Source organism: Canis lupus, chromosome 27 (assembly GCF_011100685.1).
Source record: "Canis lupus familiaris isolate Mischka breed German Shepherd chromosome 27, alternate assembly UU_Cfam_GSD_1.0, whole genome shotgun sequence".
Classification (NCBI taxonomy): domain Eukaryota; kingdom Metazoa; phylum Chordata; class Mammalia; order Carnivora; family Canidae; genus Canis; species Canis lupus.
Window position 1 is genome coordinate 38,744,978 of NC_049248.1, and position 14,779 is coordinate 38,759,756.

The 14,779-nt window shown below is 37.5% G+C and overlaps 1 long non-coding RNA gene across 2 annotated transcripts in view; it reads left to right on the plus strand.

The window, feature by feature from the left end:
* The window catches only part of LOC119866304, a 43,445-nt gene that overhangs the window by 19,748 nt on the left and 8,918 nt on the right, over positions 1-14,779 (plus strand). The window contains exons 2-3 of one of the 2 annotated variants that reach the window (XR_005379664.1): positions 8,179-8,274; positions 13,528-13,630. This is a non-coding gene — a long non-coding RNA (uncharacterized LOC119866304). The remainder of the gene's footprint in view (positions 1-8,178; positions 8,275-13,527; positions 13,631-14,779) is intronic. The other variant, XR_005379665.1, reaches the window with a different exon arrangement.

Below are 14,779 nucleotides of genomic sequence, written 5' to 3' on the forward strand. Positions count from 1 at the left end.
TTTTTCAAAAACTAGACAAGGAGGGAAAACTCAACTCATTCTATGAGGCCAGTATTATTCTCATGCCAAAACTTGACAAAGATATCCCAAGAAAAGAAAACAATAGACCAATATTTCTTTTGAATGTCAGCACTAAAATTCTCAGCAAAACACTAGCAAATCAAATGTATAAAATGGATTATACACTACGGCCCAGTGAAATTGATCCCAGCAATGGAGGAATGGTGCAACATATGAAAATTGATCAATGTAATACACCATATTATAGAAAACAGGAAAGACAACACATGATCATCTTAAAAAGTGCAGAAAAAGCATTCAACAAAATCTAATACAAGAGTCATGATAAAAACAGTCAACAAACCAGAAATAGAAAGGAACTTTCTTTTTTGTTGTTTCTTTTTTTAAAGTTTACATTTAAATTCCAGTTAGTTAACACACAGTGTAATATTAGTTTCAGTCACGTAATATAGTTATTCAACACTTCCATGCAACACTCGGTGGTCATTGTAAGTGCACTCCTTAATCTCTATAACTTATTTAACTCATCCCCCTACCCATTTCCATTTTGGTAACCATCAGTTTGTTCTCTGTAGTTAAAGAGTCTGTTTCTTGGTTTGCCTCCCTCTCTTTTTTTTCCCCTTTGCTCTTTTTTTTTGTTTGTTTCTTAAATTCCACATTTGAGTGAGATCATACAGTATTTGTCTTTCTCTGGCTAACTCATTTTACTTAGCATAATACCCTCTAGATCCATCCATGTTGTTGCAAATGGCAAGATTTCATTCTTTTTAATGGCTGATTAATATTCTATTATATATATGTATATATATTATATATATATAATACCACATGTTCTGTCAGTTCATGGACACTTGGTCCATTTCCATAACTTGTCAATTGTAGATAATGCTGCCATAAACATTGGAATGTATATGTCCCTTTGAATTAGTATTTTGTATTCTATATACTGTTGAGTAAATACCTAATAGTACAATTGCTGGATCGTAGGTTAGTTCTATTTTCACTTTTTAATGAAACTCCATATTGTTTTCCACAGTGGCTGCTGCAGTTTACATTCCCACCAACAGTGCAAGAGTTCCATTTTTTCCACATCTTCACCAGCACCTGTTGCTTCTTGTGTTGTTGATTTTAGCCATTCTGAGAGGTGTGAGGTGATATCTCATTGTAGTTCTGATTTGCACTTCCCTGATGATCAGTAATGTTGAGCCTCTTTTCATTGGTCTGTTGGCCACCTGGATGTCATCAGAAAGGAACTTCTTCCTTTCTTCTTTTTTAAAAAGATTTTATTTATTTATTCATGAGAGACACACAGAGAGAGGCAGAGAAATAGGAAGAGGGAGAAGCAGGCTCCACATTCCTGGAACCCTGGATCACACCCTGAGCCAAAGGCAGACACTCAACCACTGAGTCACCCAGGAGAGAAAAGAACTTTCTTAACATGATAAAGGGTATGTTCAAAATCCCCACAGCTAACATACTTAAGGAAAGACTAAAAGCCTTTCCCATAAGATCAGGAACAAGAGAAGATGTCTGGTCTCACTCCTATTCAGCATTGTGCTAAATGTTCTAGTGAGGGAAATTATTCAAGAAAAAGAAATAAAGGCATCCAGGTAGAAAGGAAGAAATAAAGCTATTTCTATTTACAGATGACATTTTCTTGTATATATAAAGTGCTAGTATATCCACAAGAAAACTATTAAAGCTAATAAACAATGTCAGTAAGTTTACAGAATACAAATCAATGTAAAAAAATCAGTTGTATTTTCTATACAGTGACAATAAGCAATCTGGAAGTAAAACAATTCTATTTACAATAGTATCAAAAAGAATAAAATATTTAAAATTTAACAAAAGAAGTATAAGACTTACAAACTGAAAACCTCAAAACAGTGTTGAAAAAGATTAAGGAAGACCTAAATAAATGGAAAGACATTCCATCTTCATGAATCAGAATACTTAAGATAACAATATTCCTCAAACTGATCTACAGATTCAATGCAATTTCCATCAAATCTCAGCCATGTTTTTGTTTTATTTTGTAGAAATTGACAATTTGCTTGTAAAACTAATATGGAAATGCAAGGGACCGAGAAGAGTCAAAACAATCTTGAAAAAGAACAAAGTTTTGAAAGCTGTGAATTTTAAATTCAGTGGGGAAAGTGGTAATTTTAACAAATGGTGCTGGGACAATTGAATACACACATGCAAAGGATTGAAGTTGAACCCCTACCTCATACCATATATAAAACTTAACTCAAAATGGGTCATACACCGAAATTTAAGGCATAAAATTATAAAATTATGAAAAAAAACACATAAGAGCGAATTTTCATGGCTTTGATCAGGCAATGGTTTCTTACATATGATATCCAAAGCATGAGGGATGGGAGAAAATTTGATAAACTGGACGTCATTAAAATTAAAAACATTTATGTTTCAAAGAATATAATCAAGAAAATAAAAAAAAACTAGTCATAGAATTGCAAATTACATATCTGATAGGGGACTTGTGTCTAGAATATGTAAAGAACTTTTACAACTTGAAAAAAAGACAAGCCAATTTTTAACAATAGGTAAAGAGTTTGAATGAACATTTCCCCAAAGAAGATATACAATTCATCAATAAGTACATGAAAACATGTTCAACATCATCACTCTCTAGAGAAATGCATATCTAAATCCTATAAGATACTGCTTTATACCCACTGGTGTGGCTATAATATTTTTTGAAAAAAAAAACAAAAACAAAAACAAAAAACAAAACAAAAAAAAAACCAAAAAACAAACCCAAACAGACCAGAATGGGAAGCAACAAATGTTGATGAGGATTTGGAGAAATTTGAATCCTTATACATTGCTGGTGGGATCATAAAATGATGCAGCTGCTTTGTTAAATAGTTGGACAGTCCCTCAAAATGTTCAACATTGTGTTACCATATATCCATACAAGTCCAGTACTAATTACCTTCTCAAGAAAATTGAAAACATGTCCACACAAAATTTGTACATGAATGTTCAGATTAGCATTACTCATAATAGCCAAAAAGCAGAAACAAACTTAATGCTCATTAACTGATGAATGGATAAACAAAATGTGGTATATCCATGTGATGAAATTTTTACCATAAATGGGAGTGAATTATTGATACATGCCAATTTGCGGATGCGCCTTAAAAATATGCTAAGAAGTCAGACACAAAAGGCCACAAATTATATGATTCCTTTTATATGGAATTTCCAAAATAGGCAAACTCCTAGGACAGAAAATGGTTGCCAGGGTTTGAGAAAGAAGAGGGAATGAGGAGTAACTGGTAATGAGTATGAGGTTTGGGGGGAGGTGATAAATATATGCTGAAGTTAGATAATAGTAGTGGTTTCACAACTTTGTGAATATGCTCAAAACTAGTGAATTGTACACTTTAAAAGGGTAAATTTATGGCATTTGGATCACATATCAATTTTTTAAAGAAGTACCTAGATTTTGTTTTATTTCCTAAGTGCCTTGCCTTCCCATAAACCTTCTGGGAAAATCATTTCACTTTTGCCCGGAGAAAAGAGAATAACAAGGTAAACATTGTAAGAAGGAATAGTTCATGTCAGTACTATTAAATCATTCCAAAAAGACAGAAACAAAACACACCTTAATGATGAATTCCCTCTTGCTAGATACTAGATAAGAAATGCACCCTGCCCTTAGCATACACAGTCAGAGAACTTCCTACAGTTGGAGTTGCCAAATACATGGCCTCCCTCTAAAGGAGGAAAGATGTCCTCCAATCACTGAGGTGTTCAAGCAGAGGCTGTTGGGATGTTGTAGATAGAATTCCTGTGGGTAGAAGTCCTGATTAAATGTCCAAGATGTTTAAGGCCCTATTAGATCTGAAATTCTAATCCTCTGACAAGTCTCACTAATGTGCCAGTCGTTGCTTCTGGATTTTTGTCTTACATTTAAAAATACTTATTGCAGAATTGGAGGCATTAAAAAGAGAATGCATGGTGTCTGCCACAATTATAACCACTTAGTTTTTTCTTTCTCAGACACTGCTTATTCCTAGCCTGGTTCCTTTATGTCTAGGTTTTATTTTTTTTTTTAAATTTTTATTTATTTATGATAGTCACACACAGAGAGAGAGAAAGAGAGGCAGGGACACAGGCAGAGGGAGAAGCAGGCTCCATGCACCAGGAGCCCGACGTGGGATTCAATCCCGGGTCTCCAGGATCGCGCCCCGGGCCAAAGGCAGGCGCTAAACCGCTGTGCCACCCAGGGATCCCTATGTCTAGGTTTTAATGTTTTTCTTCTGCCTGTATAATTTGCCTCCCCTTTAGCATTCCTTGTAGTAGTAATATTATATGAGAAGGAGTGTGGTGAGGCTTCAAGGATCTCTTCTGAAAGAATGAGACCCTTGGGATATTATTTTTCAAGAAGTTTAAAGTTCAACAGACTGGACTTTAAATCATGGCTCAGACTTTTAATAAATGGATAATCTCCCTCAAATTATTTTATTTCTATGAGTCTCAGTGTCTTAATCTGTAAAAATATTTAACTTGCAAGTCTATTAAAAGTTTTAAAAATTATTCATAATCTTGGAACCCAAGAATGACAGCTATATCATTAGCAAGATTATTTTGAGAGCACAAAGGTGAATTAAGCACCAAGAATGGTCTCTGTCTCTTTTTTTTCAAGATTTTTATTCAAAATCTGTATCTAATTTTGACTATAAAGACCATTCAAATTATTTTTCTTAAAATAGAGAAGTAAGCATTCAAGTATAAAAAAGTTATATGGGAAATTATTATTATTATTATTTTAATTTTTTTTATTGGAGTTCAATTTGCCAACATGTAGCATAACACCCAGTGCTCATACCGCCAAGTGCCCCCCTCAGTGCCCATCACCCAGTCACCCCAACCCCCTGCCCACCTCCCCTTCCCCTACCCCTTGTTCATTTCCCAGAGTTAGGTGTCTCCCATGTTTTGTCACCCTCACTGATATTTTCACTCATTTTCTCTCCTTTCCCTTTATTCTATGTGGGAAATTAGTAAGAACATTGAATCGGGATTTGGAGTTCCTTCCATAACTCTCATATAAGTAATCATGTAATCTTAAATACATATTTTATGTTTTGAATATCAGCTCTCTTATCTCCATATAACGGGATCAACCCTAGTCAACATTTTCCAACAAGGTTCCTTGATTAAATCAATTTGGGAAACTCTGAGTTGAACAAAATTAACCTTAAAAAAACCACTGCAATCCTTCCTAGAGGCTTTGTATGCCAAAATATATTGTGATTCTCAAGTAGGGAATATAATATGCAGTGTTTCTTAAATTTATTGGAGCATTGAGCTACTTTTTATAGAACATCTCACAAGATCAGTGAGATGGCACAGAACACATACTGGGAAATACTGCCCTATATAGTATCTAAGGAAGGCCCTTCAGGCTCTAATGTTCTGAGGTAAGCTGCCTCCTGCACTTAAGAGTTTTCTAACTCACGGAAATCTTATCCTCTCTGAATTTCGGTTTTATGTCTGTAAAATGGGGACAATTGCCATCTGCTTACCTCACAGTTTGGTGGAAAGATGAAATAATGCGCTGCTTTACAAACTATAAGACACGACACAAATGCAAAAGTACCTTCATTTCATTATAAGATTCTTTAAAACATGAGATTTTACTAAGAATATTCAAGACGATATAAACAACAGATGTATGCACGTGTTTATACTGAATTTAAGACAGAAAAGTGTGCAAAATTTCTTTCTCTCACACCAAGGGGATTCCCTGATTATTGTTTGAGCTTGTGTTTAATTAATATGACGTATTTTGTAAGTATCTATGATTTCCCATACTCAAAATGCCTACTTGTATAATTAATTAACAAGTAATTAAATTGTGAAGGCCCACTGGGTTCTATAATTGCTGAGGGACAGAAAGCACTCATAGAGGTTGTGTTTTTGCTGTTTTTATAGAATTTGTGCATGGGAAATAGAATGCTTGTGGAAGATTGAAGGGTAAAGATATGATACAGATATGTGACAAAATGGAAAGAATATGTTTGGAGCCCGAAGGCTGGAGTGTGGTTCTAATGATTCCAGTCACTGGCTGGGTGATTGTGGGCAAGCAATAACCCTCTGAAAATCAGATGTTTCCTCAATAAAATGGGCTTTTTGATAAAACATTGTGTAGCTATTATGAATAAAAAAATGAGATAATCCTTTGTAATTCTAACTTGCTCTAGTAATATTAGTTTTATGGCTTTGATAAGGTATTTGAAGGCTTTGATAAAGCCCCTCAAGTATGCTGAATTGATGAGCAAAAAACCACCAGAAAATTCTGATCACACAAGCCTGTACTACCTTATTTGGCCCTTGTTAGCATTAAAAAGCACATGAAAATATAATACACCATAAGTGCATAAAATATATAATATACTGTATAGAAAATTTAACTATTATGTGAAATTCAGCTCCATAATATATAATTTATATAAAGTCCATTGTAGACTTTATATAAATCTGTTTTTTTATATTCCTGATCTTATAAAGTGGGTATCCTTTAGGAATGATTCCACTGTAACACAGATAATAAAAGGGAGTACTTAAAAACCTGTAAAATTCCCAAGTAATAGTCACTGTACCTCTTCCTTCTCTATATTTAAGACATTCTCTATATCCTCAGACAAAATAAACACTGACTTAAAAGTTATAAAGTGTCATCATTCATACCTCAATATGCTATATTCTAGAAAATATTTTCACAGAAGCATTTTAATCTGATTGTTGTCCCACAGAACTAGGACTGGACTTAGTTATTTTTCTGAAAAGAAATTGGTCATCCAGCTTTTTATAGAATAAACCATAGACTCCATTTTTGCTTATCAACTACATTTCTTTACGCTACGCAGTGGTCAATTGATATTTCTTTAGAAAATATTGTGAAGGAGGCATTACAATAATCAGTTATATAAAACTACATTTAATAATTCAGCCTCATAGTAAACCATATGACATTTTTAATTTTGAAGAACTTTCCAGTACAACAAACATGAAGGTAGAGAACTGCCTTTATCAAATAGGAGCAGTGGATCCAATGTTGTATATTTTGTTCTTTTTTCTTACAGTAAATTTCATGATCAGTTGTTGGACTTTGAAGGGGTTGGAATCAATTTTCTCTGCAATGATGAATACAATATATGTTAAAAAGCCATTGTGTTAGAGTAGAAGCTGGTGTGGTCAAATGCACATGGTTGACATGTTTTGTTAAGAACCAGTATTGGACAAGAACCTAGAAAACAAAAACAGATAAGCCTCTAAAACATGTGACAGCCTCAGTGAGAAATGAGAAAATGGATATGACTCAGATTATGATTTACAATGGGCCTCTGCATCTGGATCCCTGGGCAGAGTTCTTTGTGAGATTACAGTGTCACTAAAATTATGTGATCAACATGGTATCTTGTGCTAATTGTCCTGACATCCAATCATCAAGATTAAATATCCTAAAGGGTGATATACTGGAATCCTTTCTATCATTTTACTTCTGTAATAATTGGGACAAATTTGTTTGGAAGATGGGTTTCTTGATGTTCAAGTGATATTTACCTTTGTGATTTCAGGATCATGTTTGTATATGCTTTCTTATTTTTGTGAACACTGTATGTTTAGACCCTTACAGGAACTCGATTTATTGTTTCTTATCCAAATGACATATTTTTGCTCATGTAGTCTTCCTTTTTAGAGCAGCCCTATAATTCTTTACCTTTCTCTTCTGTGAACTCTTTCCAGTTTATTTATAAGTATTTAGTAATGCTTGGGCTGTCCACCTCTTTTCTTCTTTGAGAAATAGAAGAAAAAGGAGGAATGCCATTTATTGTTATTTTGGTCATGTTTTTAATTCAAATGGCCACACATTTTTCCCTTCTCTGCAGCCACATCCTTGTAATGTGACATTACAGATCCTCCCTTTAAAGGGCTAGTGTCTATTCTCACCTTTAACTATAGGTTAGTCATGTGACTTGCTTTGGCCAATGGAATATTAGCAAACCCAATGCAAACATAGACTTGAAAACTACTTGCATAGAAGGGCTTGCCTCTTTGCTCAGTTTGTTTGTTTATTTATTTATTTAAAAAAATTTTTTTCCTTGCTCAGTTTAGAACCCTGAGACAGACCCTCTGAAAAATCAGAGCTAACCTGCTAGAAGATGGAAGAGAACCAAAGAGTCCTACACAGTGGCCTGCTGACCATCAGATGTGAGTGAGGCCCTCCAAGATGATCCAGTCACCATTAAATGTACCAGCTTATCCCAGATACATGAGAAAGCCCAGTAAAGGTCAGGTGAACTTGCTCAGTTCAAAAGAACTATCCAGTTGACTCACAGAGTATAGACTTAATAGTGAAGATTAAAAAAAGTTCCCACACTGTATGACTTTTCTATTGCTATGTAATGAACCATCCCCCAATTTAGCAGCTTAAAACAATAAACATCTATTATCTCACGGGTTTCCATTGGTCAGGAGTCCAGGCACAGCTTATCTGGGTGCCTCTGAGTTGAGACTGAGGTTAAGGTGTTGGTGAGACTGCAGTCAGCCCAAAGCTCTGTGAGGGAAGAATCCACTTCCAAGCTTACTCACAAGCATTTTGGCAAACCTCAAGTCCTCATGGGCTGTTAACAGGAGATAGCAGTTTCTTGTCACATGGGCCTCTCAACAGAGCCACTCACAAGATGGCAGCCTATTTCTCCCAGAGTGAAAGATCTGAGTGAAAGCAAGTGAAAGAAGACCCCTAAGGCAGAAGATACCAACTTTTTATAACCTAATCTTCATAGTGACATTGTATTACTTCTACCACATTCTATTTGTTTGAAGTGAGTTATTAAAGTCAGCCCACATTCCAGAAGAGGGAATTACACAAGGCATGATAGCAGGAGGCTGGGATCATTGGAAGTCATCTTAGAGGTTTCCTACTTCACATACTCATAAAAAGACCAGTTTTTCTCTAACCATGGAAACAAATAGCCACCATACTAATTTTTAAATCCATTTACTAGATCAACTACAACTCGCCTCACTGAACATACTTTTGTAAGCCCAACCAATCAGTATGAGCCTCTTACTTGTGTAGATCAATCAGTCAGGAATGAATTCCCTCAAATAAGCACACATGTGAGTGTGTCAGCCAATCAACAGAAGTCTTGCTCAAGTGACCATGATTCAACAAATGATGTCAACTCACTTATGACCCTGAAAATCCACCCATCTTTTTTTCTCCATGTATCCTCTGTCCCCTGTATAAGATCAGCAGTCTGCTTACAGTGACTGTACTTGATTAGCCAGCAGAAAATTCAGCTTTGTCTTTTTATTTGTTTGAGATATTGATTGAGTGATGGTTTATCATCCTTTGACAACCTAGTAGATGTTTTTAAGTCATGAAGTTTGGGAAGTAAGTCGTTAAGCAGCAAAAGGTAACTTTCATGCTTTGGTAAATAACAGATCTATCACAAATCATTCTGGTTTTCATTCTCAAAGGAGTAGGACCCTGGCTCATGGAAGATGGAGAGACTATAGACTGTCAGTCATTAATGGAAACACTGCCTTGTAAAAGTGCTTGAGAGTCAAAGTTATCATGGTCACGAATTCAGATTAATTTGTGATTCAATACATTTTATTGTGTCATTCTTATTAAAGTCCAGAATTACAGATGTCTTAAATATTTCTGGAGGAGTTTTTTCTACTTGGCTTTTAAATGCATCCGGGGGCTTGATCTTTTCTTTTAAAATACTAAAGATGCTGGTGTTGATCTTGTGAAGGCACATACTCTCACATAACTGCAGAATGAATTCTGAGAAACTGGTATCTGGAAGGCACATTTTAAAAGCTTGATTTATTTTTATGGTGAAAGAGGAATTATTAAGAAATTCTTGGAAATGGGCTGTGACTAGGTTTTTTTTTTTCCTGCCACATTTTACAGGCTTTCATGTGAAGCTCCCTTAGTGCAACATTGGCCAAAACAAGCTCCATGGTATCTTGTGCTAATTGTCCTGAAAAACAGCATGTTTAAAAAAATTCTGAGTTTTATTACATGCTGGTCAACTATCAGATGATGAGTAAACTCTACAAAAGAGGCATATGGCAAGAAATAGTCTGAGAAATAAAACTGTTTTTCCCAAAGCTAATTATATTCAGTATACACTGTTTAAAAAAAAAATCTAGGTTTGATGAAGAATGGAAAGATATGATAAGCCAAAGAGTTGAGCTGAGGGTAGTAAACTGGGGGAAGCTTAGCAAAGCCTATTTGTTTGGATTCTTCTTAGCTTCCCTGCCTTGGACATAAGGATGTTCCTTTCCTTTGGTTTTAGGGAGGGCACCTCTCACATGAAGATCTTATGACCTGCTTCAAGGAAGTGGGGTAGGGGGAAGGTCAGGGACACTTTCCAGTTTCTACCTTTTACTCAAACTCCTTCACCTTAAAAATATTCAGTGTGCCAGAGTGCCATATTTTGGGATAGCATGTTCTGAACCCTGTTACTGTCTACTACCTCTAACTTAGAAATGGCTATAAAATCCCAGAGGTAAATGATACGTCTAAAAGTTGTTTAGTCTATTCGCTTTGCCAATCAGTTGTCTCAGAAGCTATGCTAACTGAAGATAGGAAAGTTGTGTTTTAAAAAGTTTAGTTAACCTAGCTGCTGTCTTTAAATATTTTATTTTTATTTATTTTTATTTTTAACTGAAGTGTAGTTGACATGCAATGTTATACTAGTTTCAGACATAACAGCATAGTAATTCAACATTTCTATGTATGATGAAATGGTCGCTATGGAGTAGCCATCCATATACATTTAACATCTTAGTATATACAAAGAACTAGGTTGAAGGATTGGGATTGGAGATGAAACCAAGAAGGCTGAATCTTAAAATGCCATGATAAAGAATTCTAAGTATATTTTTAAAGAGCACAGGAGCTTTTGAAGAGGTTTAATATAGCAATGACATAATCAGAGCTGTGTTTTAGCAATATCAATCTGGGGGGAATCCCTGGGTGGCTCAGCGGTTTGGCACCTGCCTTTGGCCCAGGGCACGATCCTGGAGTTCCAGGATCGAGTCCCACGTCGGGCTCCCTGCATGGAGCCTGCTTTTCCCTCTGCCTGTGTCTCTGCCTCTCTCTCTATCATAAATAAATAAATAAATAAATAAATAAATAAATAAATCTTAAAAAAAAAAAGAAATATCAATCTGGATATGTGTAGGATAAGTAGTATAGGGGAGAGAATAGATGGAAGGAGACCAGTTAGGAAACCACTGTCGTACTCCCGGTCATAGGTTCGGATCCCACTCTACCACTTACCAATGTGTAACCTTAGATGCCACCTAGCAATTGCACTTCAAGTTCTCCCACAGTAAAATGAGAGTTGATTCATATCTTGGTAGAACTTGAATAACCAAAGCAAAACTCTTTTACTCTGGGTTTCTATGAAGCAAAATTAGAGGAAAGTAAGAGTTTGGGTCATTGAAAGAATAAAAACAGGTTTAGTGAGCATTGGTCAAGCATGAGCCTCTTTTGCTTACTTTAATAATCATCTCCCAGTGCAGAGATTTCCACCTACATGATAGCTGACAGATGGCCCCCAGCCTCAGCTTCAGTACCTCCAGTGCTAGGTAGTTCCCTTTTCTGAAGGCTACAGCTTCATCCACTGCCAGGCAGCTCTCATTATGTTTTCATTTGCTTCTCTGTGAGGTCAAATTTACTCATTATTATCAGGTCTCTTATCTAAGATTACATTAAATAAATCCACTTTTTCTTCTGTGTGACCATTAAACTTGAGTTTAGTCCCTCTCAGCCAAACATTCTAAAGTATATTTAACTGTTTTCTGAGGATATAAGGAAGTGGTTTTTGGACTCTTCGCCATCTTGAATATCCAGAGCAAAGTGAGTGCAGCTTTTGTGACTGTCTGAATGCTGCCGTGACAGCCCATGGCTTCTCCTCCTCAATCTCCCCTCCCATTGCTGAAAGCATGATTCAGATTCTCTCTTCCTGATAAAAACTTGAGGTTCCCCAGTGTGTGGGCTCTAGGGATGGGGCTTGTGCAATGGCCCAGGAACTCTCTGTGGATTGTTAATGCTAGATTGGCTGGGACTAAAGGCTCCTGGTTTCCAGAAAACCCATTAAGTGAAAGATTCAATCCACATGGCTGTAAGAAGAGAGATTATACCCAAATTTCAGGCCAGGGTTGTGCCTGAACCCAACTTGGGAAGGGCATGGTGGCCTCTGGACTAGTAGCTTCTTTTCCAATTCCCATGGACCCTCAAGATTTCCAGGTCCTGGGCAGCTAGCATTTTTCAGTGCTTCCCTGATCAGCAAGCACTTGCTGGCTCAGCACCAGGGCCCAAAAGTGTTTGCTCCCCTCACTCATAGGTCCACTTTCAAGCTTGCGCTATAAAGAGACCAGAGGTCTCCAAACTTCCTTGGATTACCCATTTCTCAGTGACTCTTGTACTTTATGTCTCTAATGAACTTTTAGAATTCATTCTCCTCCACTTCCCATGGGTTATAGTGTACAAACACACACACATAGGCGTGCACGTGTGACTCCCCTAATTTCTTCCCTTTGCTGAGGGATTAGGTCCTGGTTTTTGGATATAATTTCTTTTCTCAAAGCCATGTGGATTGAATTGTTCACTTAATGGGTTTTCTGAAAGCAAAAGTATTAATTCCAACCACCTGTCTCTTACTCAAGAGGCAATACGTGTTCTTAGCCCAAAGCACACAATGTTACCCCACCAATATGCCTGCCAGCTTAAGATAAGGTCTGGGAGAAGGAGGTTCAGGGGCCTCCCAGGCCTCCAGAACATCCCTCTCTGGGTGGCTCCTCCATTCAGTGTCTGGAACACAGCCACACAGGGACTAGGAGCTGGTGTTTGTCCAGGCTGGTCTCTAATCTCTGAACCCAGGGTTCCCTATAGTTTCTCTGTGAAGGTGAGGCTTCTAGTTCCCTCAAACCTGGCTGATTATTATTCAAGCTGGCCTGTGGCCACTTAGTCCATCTTTCCATTGGACACAATATGATTGACCCTCCATCACCAGCAAACAAGGAGAGGCAATGTGTTCTCCTGGCAGGAGGTTGCAGGGTGGCAGCTGTCCATCTCCCTACTGAGACAGAATTCAGGAATCTCATGGGGTTAAGGGACCTACAGGTGTCAGCTAACGAATAGGAAGTCCAGGGCACAGTTCATTCCCGTTCTTTATCATCTGTTAAGAAACCTCCATATCATCTCAATCAGGTAAAAAGGCAGAGCCATTTCGCAGATCAGAAAGGCCCATTTATCTTGTAAAAACAGATTAGATTTCCTCCGCATGGTTAGCACTTGTAGCATGCCTTCTGGCTATGACACTTCATGATGCATATTTCAGCTTACTAATAATAAGAGCTAGTTAGTGCTTATTTGGTATTAACTATGTGCCAGGTACATAATATTTCACACATTTTAACCCTTTTAATCCACAGGACAGAAATATGGCAAAGGCACTCGAATTAACTCTATTTTATAGATGAAGGAATGGAGGCACAGATTGCTGGTAGCCTACTCCGGGGCACGTGGAGTGAATAGGTATGGTACAGCCAGAACAATCTGGCTTCCCAGCCCAGGCCAGACCAGCACACCACCCTGGCCCTCCAGATCTTATCACTCCTTCAGTATGGCCTCAACTTACCTTTCCACGTCTTTCCTTCCCACTAGTAAAAACTGGAGAGCATTCACCCTTTTCTTTACAATGGTCATTCCCCAACCCCTTGTGTCTTCTCATGATCTTTTCTTTCTTTTTTTTTTTTTCATGATCTTTTCTGTGCCTAAAATGCCTGTCCCCGTGCCCCAATCTCACGCCCATTTAGGGGAGAATGACCCTCCCAGAGATACCATCAAAGCAGAAGAAACCACCATTCACTAAAGTTCCTACTATCTTTTGGGTACTGTACTAAGGAAATTCACGTAGAATATGTTTAGTCCTCACTCTGACTTTTCTGATATAGGATAATGAGAAGAGCTTTGAGTCGAGTTCCCTGCTCAGCCTGTAAAGGGCAGAGCAGCATCATGGGCACAAGGGTGCCCTCTCTTTTCCTGTCCCTCCCACAGAGCACTTTGTGCATCCCTCAGGACACTTTGCCATCCCTACTCGTACAGGTATTTGGGTACTATCCCTACACTAAGACTTCTGATAGCAGAAATTGTGTCATGCTGCTTTTCCTCCTTGGGGTGCCCAGCCTGGTCCTTTGTACTGAAATCAATTAATGAATGTTTGTGTCGTTGAATGACATTGGATTAAAGATCAGGGAGGCAGTCTTCATGGGGATGACAGGCTCGTGCTTGCCAACCCCAACACTTCTTCCAAGTTCTGAAATAACGAGCTGTCAGTTTCCTTGAGTGGCTAAGCCTTTTGGGAAGGAAGAAGTGAGCTGAAACAAGCAAGTACCTGCCTCAGTCCACCAGAAAGAGGAAGCTCTTGCTTTCAGACATGACGAATTCCCAAAATATGTGGTGTTAACTCCAATAGCGTGCATCTAGCACAACCTGAGACTACGCAGGCATGTGCAAACCAGCTCGGGAACAAAGAGCCATCCTAACCCCAGAGGTGCCATAATACATGAAAACACCACAAAAGCAATTTTAAGTTGGATATTCCATGGTGTCTGCAAAAGAAAATAATTTGTTAATTTTCTTTTATCATATGCCATGTTTTTACTTAAGTGTGTCTAATTAGCC